Source organism: Aegilops tauschii, chromosome 4 (assembly GCF_002575655.3).
Source record: "Aegilops tauschii subsp. strangulata cultivar AL8/78 chromosome 4, Aet v6.0, whole genome shotgun sequence".
In the NCBI taxonomy this organism is placed as follows: domain Eukaryota; kingdom Viridiplantae; phylum Streptophyta; class Magnoliopsida; order Poales; family Poaceae; genus Aegilops; species Aegilops tauschii.
In genome coordinates this window covers 319,053,101-319,059,715 of record NC_053038.3, presented here as the reverse complement: position 1 = coordinate 319,059,715, position 6,615 = coordinate 319,053,101, and the positions used below count along the sequence as shown (strand labels likewise).

Sequence of the window (6,615 nt, the reverse complement as noted above, 5' to 3'; positions counted from 1 at the left end):
CTGGCGCTCAGCACGAGCGCGACGAGCATCCGCCATGGAGACGACGGAGCAACGGGGCACGGAGCGACGGAAGGAAGCTTCGGCACACCCCTACCTGGCGCACCAAATGTCGGATCACGGGTTCCGGCAAAACCCTCAAGGTTCGAACACTGGGGTGCGCGCGAAGATCTCCTCCCTACCGATCCACGCTCTAGCTCTCTAAGATCTCGCGGACGAACTCGACGAACTCACAAGACAAAGACACAAGATTTATACTGGTTCGGGCCACCGTTGTGGTGTAATATCCTACTCCAGTGTGGTGGTGGTGGATTGCCTCTTGGGCTGATGATGAACAGTACAAGGGGAATAACAGTCTCCTGAGGTTGAGGTGTTATTGTGCTCGGTGAGCTTGTGGGTGAGAGGGTGGAAGATGGAATCGATCCCCCTACTGTGGTGGCTAGTTCTACTTATATAGGCCCTGGTCCTCTTCCCAAATATTGAGCGGGAAGGGAGCCAACAACGGCCAATTTAAAAGGGGACAGCTAGTACAACTTATCCTGACAAAAACGGTCTTCGCCTGCAAAAGGCTCTGATGGTGACGCCGTCTTGGGCTCCATGGTGACCTCCGTCTTGCCGTCCCGCTGGTCTTGGTCTCGTTGCACCGATATGGAAACCTTTGCTTGATGCCTCGGTACTCCGCGCCTGCGCTCCCCCCTTGGCACCAAAGAGGAAACAAGGATGCCGCGCGCGCTGGCGCCCGCCTGGTCTCGGTCGTCATGGCTCACGTCACGAGGACCTCGTGAGGTTTGCCTTGCCTTGATCTCTCCGCCCCTCGTGAGCCTGCCTGGCGAGGCCGCTCCTGAGGAGGTCTTGCGTCGTCCACCTCGCGAGGCTTGGCCCCTCGTGAGAGTCTTAAATGCCTTGTCGATGAAGATGGGTCGTACGGGCCTGCTAGCTCAGCCACGCCATGGGCCGCAGGCAGGCAAGTCTAGGGACCCCCGTTCCCAGAACGTGCATTCTTACACTAGGATAGTTTCCACTCGGTCGCATAATTTGACCAGCCGACTGATAGTCACCAATGTTTAGTCAGCCCCTATATGAATAGTCAAGTTGATCCCAAACAGATTGCGTATGCTCTTCTGGAAATGGCACCCTTGGTCCACTCGATTTCATATACTGACTGAACATATCAGCTGATGGTGACCTTGGTCGCTTCAGATGAGTCGGCCGATTAAAGCTAGAATCGGCCGACTGGTTGGCGTACTTGAACAGCAACATATCAAAAGTCAGCTTGATCCGCTTGCGCTGTACTTTAGCTTCATTCCTTTTCCACCTGCCAACTTCTGGACTCTTAGGTTTGACAAATTTAACATGAGTATTTTCTTGCACTTGCGGTTGCCCCCCGAGTGTAGGATTCTTGATGGTGATTTTGATCACTTCCTTGCCATCGGGTTGCTTATCAAGCACAACCTATCTCCCCAAGACCTTGTTGTCCTCCTTGTCTTTCCTGGGCTCACCAACAATGGCATTAGCTTTATTAACAGATTCGGCTGCCTCTGGCCGAATGAGTAGCTTCTTCCCCTCCAAATCCATGGTATTCATTGGAAAAGGCTGTTTATCAACTTGCATCTCAGAAAAGTTCAATCGTCCATCATTAATGGCCGATTGTATCTGTCATCGAAAAACATTGCAATCATTAGTAGCATGAGAAAAAGAATTATGATACTTGCAATAAGCACGCCGTTTCAGCTCTTCAAATGGCGGTAAAGTATGAGATATTCTAATAATCTTAGCCTGCAGCAAACATCAAATATTCTATCACACTTAGCAATGTTAAAAGTAAAATTCATCTCTTCATCACGATTCTTATGAATCGGTTTCAGATCATTGCAAGTAAAGGGTTTGGCTTTAGATGGCCAAACAAATTCAGTAGCAAAAACATCACCCTCATCGTCCGAGTGATCACTATCATATTCGACCATATTCATCTTTGGACGATCAGCTTTGTATCTATGCACTTCTTTGAGATCTTTGCTTCGGCTTTCCTAAGCCAAAGCCCTTTGTAAGACCTGGTTAATATTTAAGAACTCATAGCCTTCTAGCTTTTCTCTAATGGGAGTTCTCAAACCACTCAGCATTAGGTCCGCCAAGTCCCTTTTGGTTATCACCAAACTAAAACACCGGTTTTTGTTTCCCTGAATCTCTTGACGTAATTGGAGACCGATTCGTCATGCTTCTGTTTAACCGATGTTAGATGTGACAACTTGAGTTCATTGTCGCCGCTATAAAAGTGATCATGAAATTTCTGCTCTAGCTGCGACCAAACTCGAATGGAACCATGTGGTAAAGAAGAAAACCATGAAAATGCGGTATCAGTTAATGATAAAGGAAATAAACGCACTTTCAATTCATTCAATGAGCCCGCCTCACCCAATTGTGCTAAATATTGACTAACATGCTCCCATGTGGTTTTTTTGCCTTCTCCATTAAACTTAACAAAATCTGGAATTTTACATCCTGGAGGGCACTGGATGGCATCAAAGTACTCGGGGTACGACTTTTGGTAAATCTGATTCCGAGGTAGCTCAACTCCAAAATTCTCTCGAAGAATCTTAGCCATCTCCTCTCTAAGATTAGCTAGACCATCATCCATAGTGGACGATGCAGCTTGTGGCAGTGGCATAGAAAGAGTAGGGTTACTAGCTATAGGTAGAAACTAGATCATTGATGGTGCGCGTTGCCGCGCCCGTCCATTTTATCAATAGAGTGGTAGGGATTTCAATAATATATATGACACAACAAAACATGATACTCCCTCCAATCCAAATTAATTGACGCTGATTTAAACCAGCATCGATAAACACTATCCAAATCATGAACCCCTCAAACTAAAAGAAGGTACCCAACTGATTATTGTACAGGTTCATTCATTATTTATGATATTGAGTAAGCATGATTTTGATCTCCTCACAAGTTAATTAGTGGATACTTCTAAACATAGCTTTACTATGTTAGAAAATGTAATATATATTTCATCAAACAATCATTGATAATATAAGACAAAAATTTAATTCATCAAACAATCATTGATAATGATATAAATTGCAATATAAGACAGACATTTAATTAGGAAATGTATACCAAATTCTTTGTCATCTTGTTTTTAAGGTCTTGCAAGGTAAGCACAAGAAACACACAAAATATTTCAATTAAGTGTGGTGTTAGTATTGTTTACTAAATTATAAAGTTGCCCAAAACCATCCAGGTATTGAATTACACAAGGATGTTTGCTGATCCCAAAGAACGAAAAAAGAAAGGCCTTCCAGTCAAAATGATGCCTGCATTCAGGTTCATGCACTTTGAATCAAAGTCAAGCTGCATAGTATGTTAAACAACATGTAAAGATGACAAGATCAAAAGCTATAATTTAAATGGAAGATAACAGTAAAGCAGGCGCTACAATTTATTTCCAAATTTATAACCTTCTACAAAAATGTGCCAGTGGCTGTACATTCCTTCTAGGTCCATCTAATCACTCTAAGCAAATATTCATGCTACAAATTATCATATGGGAGATGCAAGGTATAAGTGCCACTGTATGGTGCAGACTTTTCTATTATGTGTCTTTTTCATAGTAGAATTTTTTCTGTAATCTACTACCATATTTAAAGGTAAACTATCCATCCAAATACCATGATTATGTTCTGAATGTACATTCAATTTTCTTGCCAGGAGATGCAAGGGAAATTTCTTCAAATCCAAGAATTCCATTCTGTTTTGTGTAAAGAAGATCAAAGACCACTAAGAACAGGGAAAATGTTGAGGGAAATGCACTATCGTATTAACAGAGATCATATTGTGTACCAGGTATCAACATCATTCCCACATCAATTATTTGCCTATGCACACATATTTATATATCTAATAAAAGAATAATACTGGTCTAAGTAATCAGTCCTAGGCTTAGGTGGAGGTTGTATATAAGAGGTAACTGGATGCCAATGGTTTGGATGTGAGTCGACGTAGGTGGGGATCAGTTTTTGTGAAGATTGTTTTTCATAAGAAACTGGTAGCATGTGGAGTCCTATGACCTTAGTATATATGATCAAGACTTTTAACAAGACAGATAATGTCCCTTCCAGTCCCGGCTATCAAAGCCGGCACGATTCTATGGGCAATTAAATGTCCCAAGAAAGTGGCGGGTACATTTGCTCAAGTAGATCTGGCTTGTTAAATCATCTGTTTGTTAGTATTACATATTACGATATATGTACGTATGTGCCCAAAAAGCGTGCATGATTCTACAATTAGGAAGATGTCTTTGCCATATATTGCTTATGGTTCCTACAGAATGGTAAACAGTGTGTTTTATATCTCCAGGGTCCCAGTAATATGCCAAAAACAAGAGTGGGAGTGACTCCATAGTAATTACATTAGAATGAAAAAAAAACAAAAAGACATTTTTGTACAATACAAACAGAAAATTCCTGTACACACGTGCATTGTGGACTTAATGGATCAGCAAACAAACACTCCTTATTGATCTTGAAAAGCGCCAGCTAAAACTCCTGAACCATCCTAATGCACAAGCATGACAACTCGGATTTTTCATCTCTCATCATATACACAAATATGTACCAATAGAAAATTATTTTACTTTGAACAAGATGGGTGTTTATCCACTAACCCTGTTAATCAGCCTGTCATGTATGACAACACTGTTGATTTCTTGAACACATCGGACGAATCTAGATGGGTTCCTTGCTTTCATCCAGGCAGCGGTGAATCCAGTTGGTGGTCTATGGAGCGGGAACGACGACAGCGGTGCCCTTACGCTGGAGGCTCCACCGCCACTGTCCTGGTTCTCCTGTGCTGACTGCTAGCAGAATTCTGGGCCAACCCTCCATCCAACAACTTGTACATATTTGTATTTTTTATATGTTTCAGCCAAGAATTAATCCCAAACTTCTATATCGTCTTATGGCATCTTGGATTGAAGGATTCACCATAATACATAGATCAATATGGGGAAAAACTTGAAAAAAAGATGCAGGGATCTGAATAGCTGACTGAGCATTTGACAACTGAAGAATGAGATGGCAAGGATGCAAGGCTTTGGGCATGTCTACATTGTCGATACTACTGTTAAATATATATGCAACACAAGCACAAAACGCCGTGACACAAACCCATGAACCTGAGAAACTTGATTAACAAACAGAAGGACTGCCCTTACCATGCAAAATAAAGACTGCCCCTAAACAAAACAAACAAAGGGGAAATTAGCAGGTGACAGTCAGTTGGCAGTTCTCACCGAAGATAGTGCCGACGGGGTTCGTGGCGGCCTGGTTCATGGTCACGTCGCCGATGAGCCACGGCGTCGGTGAAGGTGACGCAGGACGGACTGGTCGTTGGTCGCGATCTCCATGGTGGCCAAGATCCTGATCCTTGGCGAGGTGGTTGCGGCCGTGGCGTATCTGGCCGCCGCCATGGTCGGTGCCTGACCTGGTCGGTCTCCCTCTTCTCTTCTCTTCTCTTCTGATGAGGTAGGAGGAGAGGGTGGGAGACGAGGTCGGTGGCTTTGGGAGAGAGGATAGGAGGGGCGGAGGACGGCGGCGAGGTGGCGTGAGGGCGCGTGACGGGAGGGGTAGCGTGGACGGTGGCGGCGGCGGCGTACCTAGGTTTCTCGAGAGTAGTCGCTCGCCCTTTTCTCTCGTGTAAATTTCTTCGTGGGCTTTGTGGGGCGGCTAGGCCCAATGAACCAGAGTGCTCAAAAATTGCCACCGGAGTAGCTGCCTAGCCCACTTAGCGAGAAAACATGGAATAAAACAGCGAATCCGACGGCCAAAAACGACTAAAAGTGGCGATCTAATGATTAAAACTGCTAATGACCTGAGAGGGCTGGGAGGATGCTCAGTTTTAATATATCTAAATTGTGGCATGTACGTCGACCCATAATTTGGTAGTGATCGAGTGGATGTAGCTGTAGGTAGGGTTTGGTTCGGCGTTGCCACCGAACCTATCATGCTCATAATAGGATTAATGGGTGCAGCCACAATCTAATTTGTTTGGGTAGGATAATAAGTCATCGGCATGGGAGGCGCCGATGAGAGAGGTAATTAAAGCCAGATTAGGGTTTTGCACACTAGCAGCTACACCATCATTACCACTAGTCGATTGAGATATATTCTTCTGAGCATTAATATTTTCTATAAAAGTTTGATAGACTAGATTGTTACCATCAGCAATACGACTCTCAATCTCATCCCACTGCTCAGGAGAAAAGGTAGTACTCACAGAGGGTTTAACCTGCTCGGCTTGAAGAGGAGGGAACATGATTTCTTCAATCGGAGTGATGTTGCCTTGACGATCCTTCTTGAACTTTGCAAGGAACTCCTGCAAGTCCTTCTCCTCGCGCCCCTTCTTGTACTCCTCATAGACTTGGCGATGATCGGCCGATATCTCATCAAGACTGGGCTTGATGATGTTATCGGCGTCTACCTCAGATGGCTTGGGAAGATCGAACATGATGGACGATAACAATTGATCTTCAGTCCCCAGAGGAGTCGCCAAAAAGTGTGTTGACACACGAACACGTCACGTTAACCCTCGACGCCGGGGGTGATGCACCGCAGC

General features: G+C 44.3%; 1 long non-coding RNA gene across 4 annotated transcripts; it reads right to left on the bottom strand.

Annotated features, from left to right (window-relative positions):
- Positions 1–296: 296 nt before the first annotated feature.
- Positions 297–5,738, bottom strand: LOC109762504 (uncharacterized). 4 transcript variants are annotated; one of them, XR_006662681.2, is made up of 2 exons: positions 4,667–5,738; positions 297–1,650 (listed from the first exon to the last, which is right to left on the bottom strand). It is a non-coding gene; the product is annotated as an uncharacterized lncRNA (long non-coding RNA). The 4 variants fall into 4 exon arrangements; XR_005754451.3 differs by lacking the exon at positions 297–1,650 and adding an exon at positions 3,066–3,354; XR_005754452.3 differs by lacking the exon at positions 297–1,650 and adding an exon at positions 3,066–3,317.
- Positions 5,739–6,615: the final 877 nt, after the last annotated feature.